The sequence below is a fragment of the Rhinatrema bivittatum genome, chromosome 1 (genome assembly GCF_901001135.1).
Source record: "Rhinatrema bivittatum chromosome 1, aRhiBiv1.1, whole genome shotgun sequence".
In the NCBI taxonomy this organism is placed as follows: domain Eukaryota; kingdom Metazoa; phylum Chordata; class Amphibia; order Gymnophiona; family Rhinatrematidae; genus Rhinatrema; species Rhinatrema bivittatum.
Window position 1 is genome coordinate 674430994 of NC_042615.1, and position 18136 is coordinate 674449129.

An 18136-nucleotide genomic window follows, 5' to 3' on the forward strand; every position below is an offset into this window, starting at 1 on the left:
CGACGGGACAAGGGGGGTTGGGGGAGGGGAGCTGCTGCTGCTGCCAATATTTGTTGGCTCGTGCAGTGAGTAAGATGGGGGGAGCCTGAGGTTTAATTCAAACCTCTTGCTTTAGGGCATTCTGCACTTGCCTGGAGTCATGCCAGATGCTGCCACCCACCTGCCCGCCCCTAGTTTGGTTGATGTTATTGTTAAACGAGGGTGTTTTGGCGTTGTCGCAGCTTGAAAGGGGGGGGGGGGGCGGGTAGCCCGAGCTGATTAGGGGAGTATGCGGTGATTAAAATTGTCTGACTTGACAGGGGTCAGGTCAGGGATTCCTAAATGAACAACTGGATGCAGTTGTTGCTGGTACGACTCCTTGCTGGGGCGGTGGCAAGGGCCAACTTGGTCGGCTCCTTGCTGGGTGGTGGCGGGGGTCGTGGGGGGGGCGTTCCAATGATGTGACTACTTACAGGCTGGGAGAGCCTGGGAGTGCCCGTCTTGCTGGTTGGTGGTGGATGGGTAGGGGAGGGGGAATCTGTTGTTATGATGAACTGGCTCGGGCCCCGGATTGTTGTTAATAAAAGCTGCGGCCTGTTTGGTCCCCAATCTGCTGTTATCTGTATTCATTTGCTGTAAAGGGTTGGGCGCGGGCAGAAGCGTCAGTCCTAGCTACCCATATTACAATGTAGTCCAACATTTCTGCAATAATCAACATGAAACTTTCCTGCTTTGCATGGAGCTGCCCACAGATTCCCAGAGAAATCTGGACAGTTTTGGAAGTCAGCATTTTATAAATTTTCACATACAGTTTGGATTTAAATCCAGTTACTATTTCTTTATAAACATGAGGAATTTGTTCCTGCTCAGATTATATTAATCTCAGTTGATTCTTTACCAAAGTGACAGAATCTACAAATTAAGCTCGGCTTAATCTGTCAGAACCTCAGCCACCTATCAATTCATCTCTGACTTCCAGTTTTATCTAGCTTATCGTGGTAAGACAAGATTGACTCAGAATCTTCTTACCATCCTATGACCTGTTAACCTGAGAAACTATGATTCAGTTTTACATCAATATTTGAGATAACTCACATCAAAATTCGAGGTAAATTAGGCACATTTGTGCTGGGCATGAAAATTCCACGGCCCATCCAAAGTAACATTACTAACAGATCTGCCCTGGAAAACTGAGTGCAAATCCAAACCAGGGCATTCTCATACAAACCATCACCCAAGTCCAATCACAGCCAGGCCACCCCACTCATTTGAAAGGTAATATTTTAGTATTTCTGTCTTCTTATCTCTTTCTAACATAACACTATTTGAGAAACAAATTTGTTTTTTGATATCTAAACAACTGTTTTTCCTAAATTCACTTACTTTTTGTTCAAGGTTCAAACAATATCTCACAATCCCGCCTTTCTAAAAATGGTAACACTTAAAACCACAGGTTTATTTTTGTTACAATGCATTTTAGCTTTTAAAACCTGTTTCTAAATGTACAAGCAATTCGCAAATGAACTATGTTGAATAGTTTGCCTTTCATTATTCTAATGAAGAACATTTTGATATTTAATGTTATTTATAGCTTTGTACTCAGGATAAGCCCATTTTTAAGGTAAAATGTCTCATTTTATTGTAGGTCCAACCTAACAAACAACTAGGTCTTTGCTTTTGAGCACCCAGTAACTCTAGATAGTTGCATTTCGGTGAGAATAACTTGTAAGTAGAACTATCTATTTTTTAAAAGGAACATTTACTGAGTGTTACTGGTTTTTACTAGCTTGTCTTTTCAGGGAAAAAGTGCACAGATGAGAAGTGTTTTATGTTTTACGTGCATTTCTATCCTTGGGGGGGGGGAGAGGGGGATCAATCATGTAACAGTTTGCATCATAAAAGGAAACAAAAAAAAAAAATCTTTGCCCATTTCTGACCTGCCAGAAATTCCTTTGCAGATGGGCTTTCTCTTTGCCACCTCGCTTTGTGGGAAATGTGGAGGCACGGGGGGGTTGTTACCAAAGACAATAGCGCCTCTTGCAGCTCATAGCACGGAGCAAGCCCTCTGTCACCAAGTGGGCATTGGTGAGCAAGCTTTTTCTCAGTTGCTTTTACCTAAGCGTACGCAGACCTTATTTAGGGCGCAAAATCATTCAGTGTCAGCATTTCTTCTATGCATGTGCAGGGGGCCTTTGGCTTCTTTCAGACTCCCAAGCACTCCTACATAATACAGGTACTGCTGAGAGCTCTGCTTATTAAAGGAATAACTGTACTCATTCCTCTCAAGTAAGACCTAGGAGATTTTTTTTCTCCAATTCTCTCTCATTTTCTGAGTCATGCTCTTTTCTTAGAACTTTGCCAACCACGTTTTTCATTTTAGCACTGACTAACTTTCTTTCCCCCTGAGGTACGTGTGTGTGTGTGTGTGTGTTGTTCCATCAAAGGAAGCTCTGTTATAGAAATATGAGGCCATTTCCTCTTCAAAGAAGCTGCTGGCCCAAGAAAGGGAATAAATGGACCAATCTACGCCCTCACGTTATAATGCCAGTTTATTTAGCGGGGCTGTTTTCCCAAGCCCATCTTCTTTCAGTTGATGCTTTCAATGTTTGTTTTTCTGTGTCCATCTGGTTCTAATTCTGGCCCCTGATGAGTAGATATTCCAACCCCACCTACTCACAGTCAACCCATGCACTCCTCATACTATAAATACAGACACGTTGTCTAGCACTGTCAACTAGTCCAATGTAATTAAGGATTATAAGACGCAAGGTGCCAGTTGTAGTTAAATGTATTGCATTTGTGTCCTGTGCTTGGAACTAGCAATGCTTCATGGAGGGGAGAAACTCTGAAGCCCTTGCTTTTTTAAGGACCTTTTCTCGCTGAGAAGATCAACACTGCATCATCTTTTTTGGATAACCTCTGTGGCCTTATTATCAGCAGTTTATCAATAAAGAAAAGGAACAGAAATCCTGGGAAGCCTCAAATCCCCGAGGCTATTGTATCCTGTTTCCTAGAAAGATACTACAAGAGTAAAGAGAAAGAATAAGTTCTTTTTTTTTTTTTCTTTTTCCAATGCTGCTGTAACTCTGTGCCCTGTCAGGACTGGGAAGAGTTCCCGGGTTCTGCCCGGACTGTAGACTGCACAGTAATTTAACAGATCTTGGAGGCGTACTTTGCTTATGACGCACTGCTTTTCCTTTTCCCTCTGTGAGATTGTGGTTCTCTCTCTTCCCTGCATCAGGACCTTTGCCATTCAGACAGCTACAGAGGCACATTCTGGACACAGACACAACTTAGCAAGGTGAGCACGAACTCAACACATTGGAGTTACTTTTTAAAACTTTATGCTCTGCTTTCAAATCCTTCAGCATTTTAGAGAAATTTGGAGATGGGAAAACTTTTTACGTAAATTCTGACTTTTTTCCTACCTTTGTCATTGCTAGGTATGAACATGAAATATGTGAGAGTAAGTGGCATTAAGGGCAATTAAGAGTTTTGCATGGAAAACAAGCTAATTCTTGCAGACAGAAAAATAGTGCTGTGGTTGCCATGGTAGTCTGCTTATATTTTCTGGTAAATGTCATCTTTTGCTGGTTCAATTTTGACCTGGGGAAAGGAGTAACACCCCTGAAAGCTAGTCAAGAAGTTTATAAACTTAGTCAAAGAAAAAGGCATCATCATATTTATTTTTTTTGTTTTATTTTTTTATTAACCTTTATTTTCATGCAGATGAGTAAACCGTGATGGTCAGTTTGGGGTCTTAAATTTGATCATTACCCATTTGCCATAAGTGCCTTTTCCTAACAGATGAAATCTTACTACAGCTGCAGGTTGCTCAGTCTGAAGTGCAATGTGTGTGATAGTTTGTAACTCTGCATTTCTCCTCTGCAGAGTCTGTATCCCATAGAAGTAAAAGTGATGCAGGAGCTGACATTCCTCTCTTTCGTAATGAGAGAAATTTACCTGTGAATGGAGGGGAATTGAAAAGCAAATTAAAAAGCCCAGGTGTGGCTGTACTGCTGGATATTTGAAGGGAAAATTAAAGGCTGTGCATGTGTTATAGTCAAGAGCACAACAGCTTCTTGGGAGGTGAGCATTCTCCCCTCAGCACAGGAATCAATCAGTGACTTTTTATACATGACTGAGATACCAGCATCTCTAATATATTATGAAATTTAAGTATGAGAAGAACAGCAGACAAACCTATGTGCTGATTTTTGCTTTGCATTAATTTTTTTTTCTATTGCGTTGTTTAAATGAGTACAAATGTGTAAACCCAAATTATCCACAAAGCAGTACCAGAACTATTTCCTGTATTTGGTTTTCAATCAACTATTAAGTCACGATGGACTCAATGCAGGGTTACTCTACTTATGTTAATTTATTGTACTGCTGTCCATCTCTTTGTGCTTGGAAAAAATGATTCTTGATGGGGTCACGTCAGATGGGAATCTTCACTGTAGAAAGTGTGTCTCTGCATGTTCCAGCATGATGTCATACAGTCAGACCTTTCGTGTTTTCCTTGGAAGCTAGCTCTGCTTCAAAAATGTTTTATGCCAATACATAGGAACTATGTGGCAATATACATTTCTTTTTTTTTGTATTATTCAATTGCCAGTGAGTCCCAGTGAATACCAGCTGTGTGTAGTTTACAAGAAGGCAACTATATATATATCCTCTATGAAGGACAGATATATACAAAATATTGGTTGTCCGATATTTTATTTACGCATTTGTAAATAATGATATATATATAGTATATCCTATCAATTCCTGGACTATTTTTAGATTTATTGTTGTAACTGTATATTGCAGAGGCAGAAAAGGGGAAGCCTCTCGGGGGACAGTAATTAAGAATTATAATCAACTACCAAGAAGACAGCCAAGAAAAAATAAGATGCTTTACTGATTATAAGGAGCTCTGGGTTTTTTTTGCTGGTTATTAAAGAAGCTTACCATGGGCTCTTCCTAAACTGGAGACACAGTGGCACTGCCAAACACAGTATCCGTACTAGAGAATTTCAATGTGATGATTTGTGCTTAACATCTTCATTGCCTGTAAAAGAAGAAAGTGGTTTTTTTTTATTCTTCACTATCATTTAAACAACAGAATATGTTGAAGCATGAGTTTAAATCGATATGGCTATAGTACCGGGGTGGAGGTTGGTGTTTTGATTTTTTGCATATGATAGGTATTAATGAATAGGAAATGCTCATTATACATAACAGCCTAGTTTCATTTTGCTACATAAATATAGAAAAAGGGGAGGGATTTTTTTTTTTTTACCTTTCTAGCTACTCTTGAGCTTGTATTAAAAATAGCAACATTACGATCAATCGTTTTCTTAATGCCTGACTGGGTTTTTGACTTGTTGCCTCTTCTCAGACCTTCAGCTCTTCTTCTGGGGCATTAACTACCTAGGAATGCCCACCCCCATCAATTAGTCTAGCTATTTATATTTCTTTTTCTAATAAATGGTCATTTTTTCAGGTGTTAGCTATGCTTCTCACTTCATGAATTGGCAGTCATTGGAAAAAGGAAACACTGAGTATGGAGAAACTTAAGTGAAGCTTCAAATTAAAAAAAAAAAAAAATAAAGCAAATACAGCAATCAGGAAACTGCTGTTTCTACAATAAAATATGCCACAAGGCCATCTGTTCTAATGAAAGCTCTGAATATGTGATGAGAACTGTCATGTCAGGGATACCAAGCTCATATGGACTGTACCATTCTGTTATGGGAAAATGAATTGAAAAATAATTTACTATAGTTGGGGATATACTTGCATAGTAAATAATCATTTTGCCTTTTTCCTGTTACCTTGTTTCAGTGCAAGTACTACGTTTCACATTATTGAATTTTAAAATACCTTTGCCACATGCATTTCTAACTCAGTTATTATACACTGAAACTAGGGCTCTAGTCTAAATCAAATGTTATTATTTTTTTTATTCAATAGTAGGCAAAGCATCCTCAGATGTCCTGCATATATTATGCTCTACTTCATAGCGCATTTTAAGCTGCAGTTGCCCCACGTTGCCAGAAACCAAAATGTAAATCGAAAAAGATTATATTTTTGGATTACAGTATTCAACTGTTGCACTTAGTGAATTATTCAGACATTCAGACTCCACAGTTAGTGACTGTAGCACAGTCAAGCACTTGAAAAGGCAGCTTGTAATATGCAGGCAACAAAATGTTCTTTGGGAAAAGCTAACTGTACTTGGGGTTTCAATCCATGGTGTTAAAGAAGGACTGGAGGAAACAGCTGGCTAAACAAATATGAGGGGCAGAGTGGATGCAACGGTATAAATTAATAATGCACTTCTTTATTTACTCTATGAATGGGAGGTTTTGTGAGGGTAGGAGGGATTAAAGGCAGTCATCGTGTGCCACCTAGTGGACATTCCAAATGTCTTTCACTGTGGTCTGCAAACAAAACCACATCTGTAACATGTCCAGTGCCTAACCTAATTGCAGCAAAGCAACTTTGCCAACTTGGTCTTGCACCCAGTTCATTTTTAAAGGAAATAGATGGAAGAACAGTTGGCCTGGATATTTGTTTCATTTCATGGAATCAAAGGTTGGCAAACAAAAATAATAATATAAGGTGATACCTTTTAATTGAACTAAAAATACATTTTTTGACTAGTTTTTGTGAGTTAGAACGCCCTTTCTCAGGTCACAAAATGGAAAAGAAGGGCATGACAGCGCCTGCAAGCTGTGTTTGTCAACTTTTTATTTCCATGCATTCAAATATACTAACACAGCAACCACACTACTTTAATTTCATAAAACTATAACTTGCCCTGAATGGATCTTTAGTTGATTCTATACAATACCTCAAAATCGACAAGCAAATGCCCATAGCTCACAGTGAACTTGGCATTTGTTTGCAGCAAGGATGTGCAGCTACCCAAAACAAGAAGCATTTCTATTTGATTAATTCTGTGCATTTTTTTCTTAGATAACAACTGACATCAATGTTTCTAGAACAGTAATTTTGGTTTTCAGAGAGCAAACCAGAGTAATGCATTTAGGCTGCAAAACCTCAAGGGAGAGATACAGTATTGGAGGTGAAATTCTTCTAAGCATGAAAGAAGAGCAAGATCTGGGGGTGATTGTATCTGATGATCTTAATGTGGCTAAAGCAATGGCAAAAGCCAGAAAGATGCTTGGCTGCATAGGGAGAGGAATGGTCAGCAGAAAAAGGGAGGTGATATTGCCCCTGTACAGGTCCCTGGTGAGACTTCACTTGGAATACTGAGTACAATTCTGGAGACCACACCTTCAAAAGGATAGAAACAGGATGGAGTCAGTCCAGAGGGTGGTTACTAAAATGATTGGTAGTCTTTGTTCTAAAGCATATAGGGATAGACTTAAAGATCTAAACATAGAAACATAGAAGTGGCTTGTTTACCCTGCCTGCGCAATTCAGTCCTTTTTGGTTGTCTGAATATATATCATCTTTACTTCATTCCCCCCTGCCATTGAAGCAGTGAGCTGCGCTGGATATGTATTCCAAGTAGAGATGTGAATCGTGTGATCGATCGTCTTAACGATCGATTTCGGCTGAGGGGGGGAGGGAATCGGATCGTCGCGGTTTTGTTTTTGTAAATATCGTGTAAATCATAAATCGGGGGAGGGCGGGAAAACCGGCACACTAAAACATCCCTAAAACCCACCCCGACCCTTTAAAATAAATCCCCCACCCTCCCGAACCCCCCAAAATGCCTTAAATTACCTGGGGTCCAGAGCGGGGGTCCTGGTGTGATCTTTTACTCTTGGGCCTGCGGTGCGTTGTAGAAATGGTGCCGGCGCTACCTTTGCCCTGTAGCACCGGCGCCATTTTGTTTTTTGTCCCCCGACGTCAGGAGCGTAGGAGATCGCTCCCGGACCCCCGCTGGACCCCCAGGGACTTTTGGCCAGCTTGGGGGGGGCCTCCTGACCCCCACAAGACTTGCCAAAAGTCCAGCGGGGGTCCGGGAGTGAACTCCTGCACTCAAATCGTTTTGCCGAACGGCAACACGATTCGACTGCAGGAGGTCGTTCCCGGACCCCCGCTGGACCCCCAGGGACTTTTGGCCAGCTTGGGGGGGGCCTCCTGACCCCCACAAGACTTGCCAAAAGTCCAGCGGGTGTCCGGAACGACCTCCTGCAGTCGAATCGTGTTGCCGTACGGCCGGCGCCATTTTGCACAAAGGTAGCGCCGGCGCCATTTCTACAACGCACTGCAGGCCCAAGAGTAAAAGATCACACCAGGACCCCCGCTCTGGACCCCAGGTAATTTAAGGCATTTTGGGGGGGTTCAGGAGGGTGGGGGATTTATTTTAAAGGGTCGGGGTGGGTTTTAGGGTTGTTTTAGTGTGCCGGTTTTTCCGCCCTCCCCCTTCCCCTCCCCCTTCCCCCGATTTACGATTTTTGACGATAAATCGGGGGAATTCCTATTGTATCGCGCTTCTAACGATTTTTGACGATTTAAAATATATCGGACGATATTTTAAATCGTCAAAAAATGATTCACATCCCTAATTCCAAGTGAAGTATCAGGCTTAACTGATTCGGGGTAGTAACCGCCGTAACAAGCAAGCTACACCCATGCTTATTTGTTTACCCAGACTATGTAATTCATTCCTTGTTGGTTGTTGTCTGAATATAAATCATCTTTTCTTCATTTTCCCCGTGGTTGAAGCAGAGAGCTATGCTGGATATGTATTCCGAGTGAAGTATCAGGCTTATTTGGTTTGCGGTAGTAACCACCGTAACAAGCAAGCTACTCCCCTGCTTTTTTGTGGATGCAAATCCTTTTTTCCACATTTCCTCTTGCCGTTGAAGCATAAAGCAATGTTGGAGTCACATTAACTGTGTGAATGTTTATTGAATAAGGATATTAATCTCCAGGTAATAGCCGTCATTCCTGCAAGCAAGCCACCCCTGTGCCTCTTCTCTTCATTCTCATCCTCTAGACTTTATGGATCCACAGTGTTTATCCCATGCCCCTTTGAAATCCTTCACAGTTTTGGTCTTCACCACTTCCTCCGGAAGGGCATTCCAGGCATCCACCACCCTCTCCGTGAAGAAATACTTCCTGACATTGGTTCTGAGTCTTCCTCCCTGGAGTTTTAAATCGTGATCCCTGGTTCTGCTGATTTTTTTTGCAACAGAAAAGGTTTGTCGTTGTCTTTGGATCATTAAAACCTTTCAAGTATCTGAAAGTTTGAATCATATTACCCCTGCTCCTCCTTTCCTCCAGGGTGTACATATTTAGATTCTTCAATCTCTCCTCATAAGTCATTTGATGAAGACTCTCCACCTTTTTGGTTGCCCTTCTCTGGACTGCCTCCATCCTGTCTCTGTCCTTTCGGAGATACGTTCTCCAGAACTGAACACAGTACTCCAGGTGAGGCCTCACCAAGGACTTGAACAAGGGGATTACATGTATATGTGATATCTGTCTCAGCTGCTGGCTAGCAAAGGTTTACTTATTGTTAGTTCTTATGTCCAAAGTTATCCATGTAAACCCTAGAAGAAAGGCAAAATAGGAGAGATATGATAGAGACATTTAAATATCTTAAAGGTTTCTTTACACAAGAGGCGAGCCTTTTTCAATGGAAAGGAGGATCTAGAATGAGGGTCATGGGATGAGGGTGAAAGGGGATAGACTCAGGAGTAATCTTAGGAAATATTTCTTAGTGGATGCATGGAACAATCTCCCAATGGAGATAGTGGAGACAAACAGTATCTGAATTCAATAAAGCATGGGATAAATATAAGGTATCACTGAAGGAGTGTTGGGGATTGTAAGGCTAGATAAGTTGGACAGATGGGTAGACTAGATGGGCCATATAGTCTTTTTCTGTTGTCATGTTTCTATGTTCCTATGTGTAAGAATTCCTAAGAGGATATGTTCGTATTCTTTATTCCACTTAGATTGTATGCTATTTGTTAGTTGTTTAGCTATCATTTTATAAATTGGATAATTTTGGACATAAGAACTAACAATAAGTAAACCTTTTCTAGCCTGCAGCTGAGACAGATATCACATATAAGAACATAAGAACATAAGAAAATGCCATACTGGGTCAGACCAAGGGTCCATCAAGCCCAGTATCCTGTTTCCAACAGTGGCCAATCCAGGCCATAAGAACCTGGCAAGTACCCAATAACTAAGTCTATTCCATGTAACCATTGCTAATGGCAGTGGCTATTGTCTAAGTGAACTTAATAGCAGGTAATGGACTTATCCTCCAAGAACTTATCCAATCCTTTTTTAAACACAGATAACAAAGCAAATGGGAGAGAACAGACAGAAAAAAGATTCATAGGCAAGGGACATCATGAAAAACTGAGAACACAGGAGAGAGCCATCAACACAGAACAGAGAGGGAAAAGCTTTTATATCCTCTAAGTAGGAAGAATGAACTTCCAGTGCACAGATTTTATTCCTCTGTAAATAAGGGCTCTATCTTTAGCATTGGGGCCTTCTTCTCTTTTCTTTTAACTCTCTCCCCACTTTCACTCTAATCAGATCCATCCAAACTACTACTGAGGTGGGGTTTGGAGTCCTGATCTTCCCACACTTCATGACTCCAGCCCCCAAAACCCTGCTTTTTCCTGCCTGGAAACTCTCTGTCTTCTCTCTTCTTCCTTCCTTCTTCCCTGGAGAGTAACTTGTGAGTACCCTTTACAATGCTGAATGTCTACCCCCTGCATTCTTTCTGACTTCTGTTTGCTGTGTTGGATATAAACTCCATTAAACATTACATATAATAATAACAAATGATAGCAGATAAAGACAAACTGGCCCATCTAATCAGCCCAATTGCCTTTCTCCCTGGTTTTCTACCACTTTGGGTAGATGAATTTATAAATTCCCATGGTTAAACCAACCCCAGCTTCTCCTCCCACTGTGGCTTTTTCTCAAACCCTCAACCCTGTTCTTCCCACTGCCTTCTACTTGTATCATAAGCATGTTTAAATTCTGTTACAAAGCTGGCTACCAGCACCACCTTCACTGGTAAGTTAATTCAGGCCTTATCATCTTTCTTTTTGGTCATGCAGGTCACCCCAGCCTTCTAGGAAGCCTGGTGCAACCATGTCGTCATTATAGAAAAAGTTAAAACCTGTGTAGGATATCCCAGTCTTCTCTGAAGGCTGATACAAACTTACTGCCACTCTTTACCCATTGAATTGTACTTTCTCTTCATTTTCATATTTTATATATTTATTTATTATGATTTCACAATGACTTTTTTTGAGAAGATTCATTCAAAGTGATGAACAGCTTTAATAATCTGGAATTCAGACCACACTAAAGCCCTTTAAAGAATCTGCCAACCTGATTTCCCATAGCAGTGTTGGGATGCCCAGAGGAAACAAAAATCTGCTTCCTAGATCTGTTTTTAAATTTCTCATGGCCAGAAGTTCCAGCAAATTCTCTTCTTGGGAACATAATACACAATGTGGAGTGTAGGGTGTTAGTTTGACAGCCATATATTTAGGTTCTGCATTATGCAGGGTCTTATAGGTCAAGGAAAAAACCTTAAATAAAATTATTGATTCAACTGGCAGCCAATGTAAATTGGTAAAAACTGGAGTAATATGGTCCCACTAGCTCTGGTCGTTCAGCAATCAAGCAGCCAAATTTTGGATAACCTGCAACCTTTTTAGGGGCTTTTTGGGCAAACCCAAATACAAATGGTTGACGGCTACTACCTGGAGATAATACCCTTATTCAATAAACATACACACAGTCAATGCGACTCCAACATTGCTCTAAGCTTCAACGGCAAGAAGAAATGTGGAAAAAAGGATTTGCATTCATAAAAAAGCGGGGAGTAGCTTGCTTGTTATGGCAGTTACTACCCCAAACCAAATAAGCCTGATACTTCACTTTCAATGCATATCCAGCATAACTCTCTGCTTCAACGGCAGGGGAGAAAGACCAATACTTCACACATATCCAGCATAGCTCTCTGCTTCAACAGCAGAGGAGAAAGTCTGCTACTTCACTTTCAATGCATATCCAGCACAACTCTCTGCTTCAATGGCAGGGGGAATGAAGAAAAGTGGATCTATATACAGACAACAGACAACAACCAACAAGGACTGAATTACATAGTCTGGGTAAACAAATACGCATGGGTGTAGCTTGCTTATTGTGGCAGTTACTATCCCTAACTAATTAAGCTAGATATTTCACTTAAATGCAGTTCCAACACTGCTCTCTACATTAATAGTGGGGGTGGAAGGGAAATAGAACCAAAAGGTTACTAAGAGCCAAGAGAAACAGATAAGTATGAGAAAAAAAAAGTGTGAAACTTGCTGGGCAGACTGGATGGGCCGTTTGGTCTTCTTCTGCTGTCATTTCTATGTTTCTATGTAATCAACGCAGTAAATCGTCTGACTGAGCAGACACTGAAACCCCTTGCTGCGGGTGTAGACCCTTGGACTGAGGTGGAGTTGGCACAACCTGCAGAATTGGGCCCTGCTGGTCCCCACCATCAGCTTGCAGAGCTGGCTGAGGCAGAGGCCAAATTTCACTTATACCAATCCTCATTCTCCTTGGGTTGAGCCCTAGGGGGCTGGGACCAGCAGGTCTTAGGCGGGGGCCTCTACTGAGTTGGAGGGGCCCTCTTCTGAGCTGGAGATCCGTGGTGCAAAGTAAGGTGGTATATTCATAGTTGGAGAGCAAGCAATGGTCGAGGCAGGCAGAGTTCAGACATGGTCAAGAATCAAGCAGTGGTCAGTGGCAGGTGGAGTTCAAGCATAGTCAGGAGTCAGGCCAAGGTCAAAACTAGAGAACAGTCCAAGGGCAGGTGGGATGGACAGGTAGGCAGGGAAGCAAGGAACAACTCAGGTAGGCAGGAAAGGACACCGAAGAACTGAAAACTGACCACAATGAAGACCTCGGAAACAAGGAATGAAGGAGTCCAGGAACTGATGAGACAAAGACCAGGAACGCTGAGATGAAGACTAGGGACAGATGAGACAAAGACCAGGAATGTTGAGGCAGCTCACTCTACTCAGTAGTGGACCTATTGTCAAAGCAAGGAGGAACTGTAGTAGTGGCCTTTTATAGGTCTATGTCTGTGAGGTCATCATTGAGCACTGCTGGTCTTTTCCCACCGCGGGCCCTTTATGAGTAGTGACATCAGACGTGTGCCTTATGAGGATCCAGGGAAGTGGCAGCATCACAGTGGGAGAAGAGGAATGTGGCATTCTGTCGTGTGCCCTTTCAGGGGCCTTCTCCCTTCATCGGGGCTTCTTCCACTGGGCTCAGAGCTGGAGGTAAGTGCAGTGGTCCGCGAGCCCCTCTTGCAGACTGCTAAATGCAACACCCCTTCCCTCATGTCTTCTTTCTGTTACCTAGACTTGCCCTTACTAATGTATTTGGTGTCTGTTCCAAAAATGTTGGATTCACTCTTTTACCATTGCTTTTACTGGTAATCTATTCCAGGCATTTATCACCGTCTCAGTAAAGAAGCATTTTTTCATGTTTCTTCTGAACCTATGGATCATGGCTCTTTATCCTTGATTTCTTTTGCTATGGAAAATGTAGCCACTTTGTACTTTATGTTGCAGAGGTGGACCCCTGGCCCGAGGTGGTGTTGGCGCCACCCATGGGGCAAGGCCAAGCGGGAAGCGGAGGCCGACCGGAGCTTCGCCAATACCAGCCCTTGTTCTCTGTAGGTTGAGCCTTTGGGTACCGGGGCCGACTGGACTTAGGTGGGCCTCTGTGTGGTTGATCCCGGAGTAGATGTCCAGAGGCAGAGTGCCAGGTGGCAGTGGAGATGAAGGGTTCTGGAAGGATGAAACGAGAACCAAGGTCGGGTCCAGACAAAGGGTCAAGGCTGGCAGCTAGAGGCAAGGTCAGGTCCAAGCAAAGGGTTGAGGGCAGGCAGCTAGAAGGTGAGGTCAAGTCCGAGCAAAGGGTCAAAGGCAGGTGGTAAGAGGCAAGGTCAAGTCCGAGCAAAGGTCAAAGCCAAAGAGGTCCATCAGAAGGTAAGCAGGAACTGGAGCTGGAACAGTTCAGGTACTAGATCAGGAACTGGAACTGGAGCAGGAGTAGCAACAAATTGCACAACAGGGAAGCATGGAGACCTGTTGCCAAGGCAGGCTCTGAACGTCTGAGCCTGCCTCATATAGTAGAGCTGATTGACGTCATCATCTGGGGCCGTGGGAGGCTTTCCTGCCGTGCCCCTTTAAAGGCCAGAGAGGTGTGCGCTCACGCGCCTAAGGCCGACAGGCCAGGGAAGAGGAAGTGGCGGTGTCTCCCCACGGCGCACGTGTAGCGGCCTGGTCAGCCCCAGAGGAGGCCACGGTGGTACAGGAGGATCCCTGGAATACGGAAGGAGCACTGGCATGTGGGCGACTGCCCACCGCCACCAAGGAGGTCGGGCCAGCTTCGGGCACCCGGCGTCGGGGGTGAGTGAGCCCAGCCACGGGAATGCCACGGCCGGGGAGAGCAACACTTTATTGAAACCTGCCCAATATTTTCATGTTTCCACACATATTCCCCCTTTCCCTCCTTCCTCCAGCAAGTACATTTTAAATGGGATATAGCTCCCTTTGAAGACTTTTGTTGCATGCATTGTTTCATTTTAGTAGTCCTTTTCTGATCCACTTCTGTCCTCTTATGGCAAGGCCTTCAGTATTGAATACAGCACTTAAGGTAATTATCTTTACAAGCTCACTATTACCCTTCTTTTTCTGGCTGATACCTCAGCTTTCATAACCAAGCACGATGTTAGCTTTCCCAATTGCTTTATTACATTGACTGGCTACCTGGAGGTCAACTGAGATGATTACCGTACTCCTAGACCTCTTTTAATTAATTGCAGGTACTAAAAATTCAGTCCAGCTCTTTCCAGAGCAATTGTTTTCTTTTTTACTTGGATCTAGCTGTGACAAAGAAAGACAAAGAAATCTAATTCTAGGGTTATTTGCAATGCTCTTTGCCAGCAGGTATATTTTGGGCAGTAAGCAGACTCCCCTGAAGTGTGTAAAAAGTTCATACATTTTCTTATCTTTCAAATGTCAGTTACTCCACAGTCTCCTACTAGCCTTGCTTTCTTTTACATATTGTAACGGCACAGAGCAAGCTGGATCTATTTACCCTTTTAAGACTTTCCTTAACACATTCAGGAGACAATGTTGTAACACTGCACGTGAGTTAGCTGGCAGATGTGCACCTAAGGTACACCAATTTTCAAAATGGACTTCTATCGCAGAAGTCTGCTTTGAAAACCAACCTGTCAAAACTATGGGCACACAATTAAATCTATTGAGAAAATGTTTGTGCATACTGACAGTATAATCCCTGTCTAACAGATTAGTGACTTTAATGACCCTCTTGGGTTTAAGAGAGCTAAAGACTACTGAATAAACCCGGCATTCTGTGAGATTGTTAAACTTTTGGCAAATTTTATTTTTATTGTGGTATGATGTATATTTATCTATATTTGAGTGTTTTATTTTTTGCTTAGGTCATAAATATTAAGAGATAAATACATTTTAATAAATGAAAAACAAATGTATGCACACAAGCATACATATCATGGAATGCCTCTCTCTTATGTGCATAAAAATATGTGCATACTTTTCCATACACATTGGTCATAACTATTTTCTAAAGGGCTATTTTTGTAAGTAAAGCACTGCTTTACCTACAGAAATCCCTTTGAAAATTACCTTCCTTGAGGTCAATTTTCTGCATGGTACCTAAATGTTATTGTATACCCCTACATTTTAGCCTTCCTAAATCCAGCCGATGTTCAAATAAAAATACCCACTTACATTGTTTTTGAATATTGGTTTGTTATGTGGCAAGAAATAAAAAATACTTATAGTATCTACAGCGCAATGATGGTGCAAAATATGTACCTCTACCACACTTATGAATTTTTAAAATTAGGGAGGATAACTATAAAAAATGTGCAAGTGCACCTATATATGCAACTATATTAGATGAGCATATGCATGTACATGTATTTTATATCGTGCACGCACACTACATAAAATACATGTAAACCTGCTCAACAACATGTTTGCGTATCAAAAAATATCTGGCATGTATTTTAAACATAGATTTGACTTATTCGGATAAGTGGTGACAAATATCTGGCTAAGTAGCACTGTGGTGACTTAGCTGCCTAATTAGCACTCTTTAAGACTTATCCAGCTAACGGGCCGATACAGTAAAAATCGCGGGAGAGCGGGCGAGCTCCCGCTCTCCCGGCGCGCGCACAGGCCCTCTGAATAAGGGGTAAAGCTAGCACGTCGAAAACGCGCGTCCAACCCCCCCGAAACTAATAGCGCCCGCAATATGCAAATGCATGTTGATTGCACTATTAGTCATTCCCACGCAATACAGTTAGTAAAATGTGCAGCCATGCCGCACATTTTACTTTAAGAAATTAGCGCTATTACCCCTTACTGAATAAGGGGTAAAGCTAGCGCGTCAAAAACACGCATCCAAATTCCGGTTAACAGTGCACTCCACCGGAGCTCTCTGTACTGTATCAGCCTGTAAGTAAATATCCAGATAAGTAAAAGAAAAGCGCCTCTTAACCAGAGAAGAAAGATAGATGGTTAACTAGCATTTGAAGAGTTATCCGGCTATCTTTCTTATCTCTTTAAGTAGAACTTTTAGCCCAGTCAGTATTGGTTTTAAAGAATTCTATTCTGACTTAAGCCAGGTAATTTGCAGGTGTAAATATGCACAGATAACAGCCATATGCGAGTCACTTTTGCCCCATTCTGGAATGCCCCCGCCCACTCTAGCCTGCCCCTTTTTTATACGAGAGAATGTATTCACACACCATTACTTGAGCACGTATATTTGAGGGTTATAAAATAGCACTTACGCAAACATGCGCTATTTGTATGTGCATGTGCTGATTTGTACGCGCTCAACTCTTACAATTCACCTTTTAATATGTGGCATAGATTTTAAACCCTGCCTAAGATACTCCTCTGGAGAACACTTTCTTTTAGGGTTACTGAAAATCCACTTAGGTGGATTTTGACCATTCTATCCTGTAAACCCTGTTTTTACCCATGTAATTTCCAACTAAGCTTTTGAAAATTTCTTCCTGATCACTTAGTGCCTGATTCATCAAGGGGATTTTTTCCCCCATAAATACAGAATAAGAAAAAGAGCCTAACAGGTGAATTTTCAAAAGGATTTACATGTGTAAATTTAACTACTATTGTAACAATTTTCAAAAGCCATTTATGCTTATAAAGTGCACCTACGGACAATTCAATGGCATATATTGTGGCAGTTTTCAATAGAGATGTGTGATTTTGGTTTGGCCTTCATTATCGGCCCGCAGGGAGAAATTTCATTTTCCCGCAGTTGGAGCTGATTTTTTTCGGCTACTCCGAAAAAAAAAACCAAAACCCAACTCAACCCTTCAAATTCAATTAACTACAACCCCCCCCCCACCATCTTGACCCCCCAAAAACTTGCCAAAAGTCCCTGGTGGTCCAGCGGGGGTCCCGGGAGCAATCTCCCACTCTCGGGCAATTGGCTGCCAGTAATCAAAATGGCGCTGGTGGCCCATCTTAAAAAATGGTGTAGGCCATCCATTGCTCCTACCATGTGATAGGGGCTGACCAATAGCACCAGTAGCCCCTGTCACATGGTAAGGGCAAAGAGCCACCGGTGCCATTTTGATTACTGGCAGCCAACAGCCTGAGACGGGGAGATCACTCCCGTGACCCCGCTGGACTACCAGGGAATTTTAGCAAGTCTTGGGGGTGGGGGTTGGGCAAGTCCTGTGGGGTCGGGATGGTGGGGGGTTGCAATTAATTAAATTTGTGACATTTTGTGGGTTTTCCTTTTGTTTCATCAGCCCCCTGAAATGCAACAAAATAGGAAATATTGTCTTTATTTCCTATTTCATTGCAAACGAATGCACATCCCTAGTTTTCAAAAGCCCACTTACTCAAGTAAATGGCAATTACTTGAGTAAAATCCAGTTTTACGCGTGTAAATATTATTTAAAATCAGGCCCTAAGTGAATCCCTAAGGTGCTAATCCTTGAAGCACATTTTCATACTTTGCTAGCAGGGTTTACAGCTTGCACAAAGACTTTTAGCACTGAAAATGGCCCTTCATCCCTTTGTGGGTTTTTTTTTTTTGGGGG

At 42.2% G+C, this 18136-nt stretch overlaps 1 protein-coding gene across 1 annotated transcript in view; it reads left to right on the forward strand.

Moving 5' to 3' along the window:
• The first annotated feature begins 2746 nt into the window (after positions 1–2746).
• HAPLN1 (hyaluronan and proteoglycan link protein 1) overlaps positions 2747–18136 on the forward strand; it is a 175563-nt gene continuing 160173 nt past the window's right edge. The window contains exon 1 of the mRNA XM_029573795.1: positions 2747–3280. The gene's annotated coding sequence lies outside the window, so the exon portion shown is untranslated. The remainder of the gene's footprint in view (positions 3281–18136) is intronic.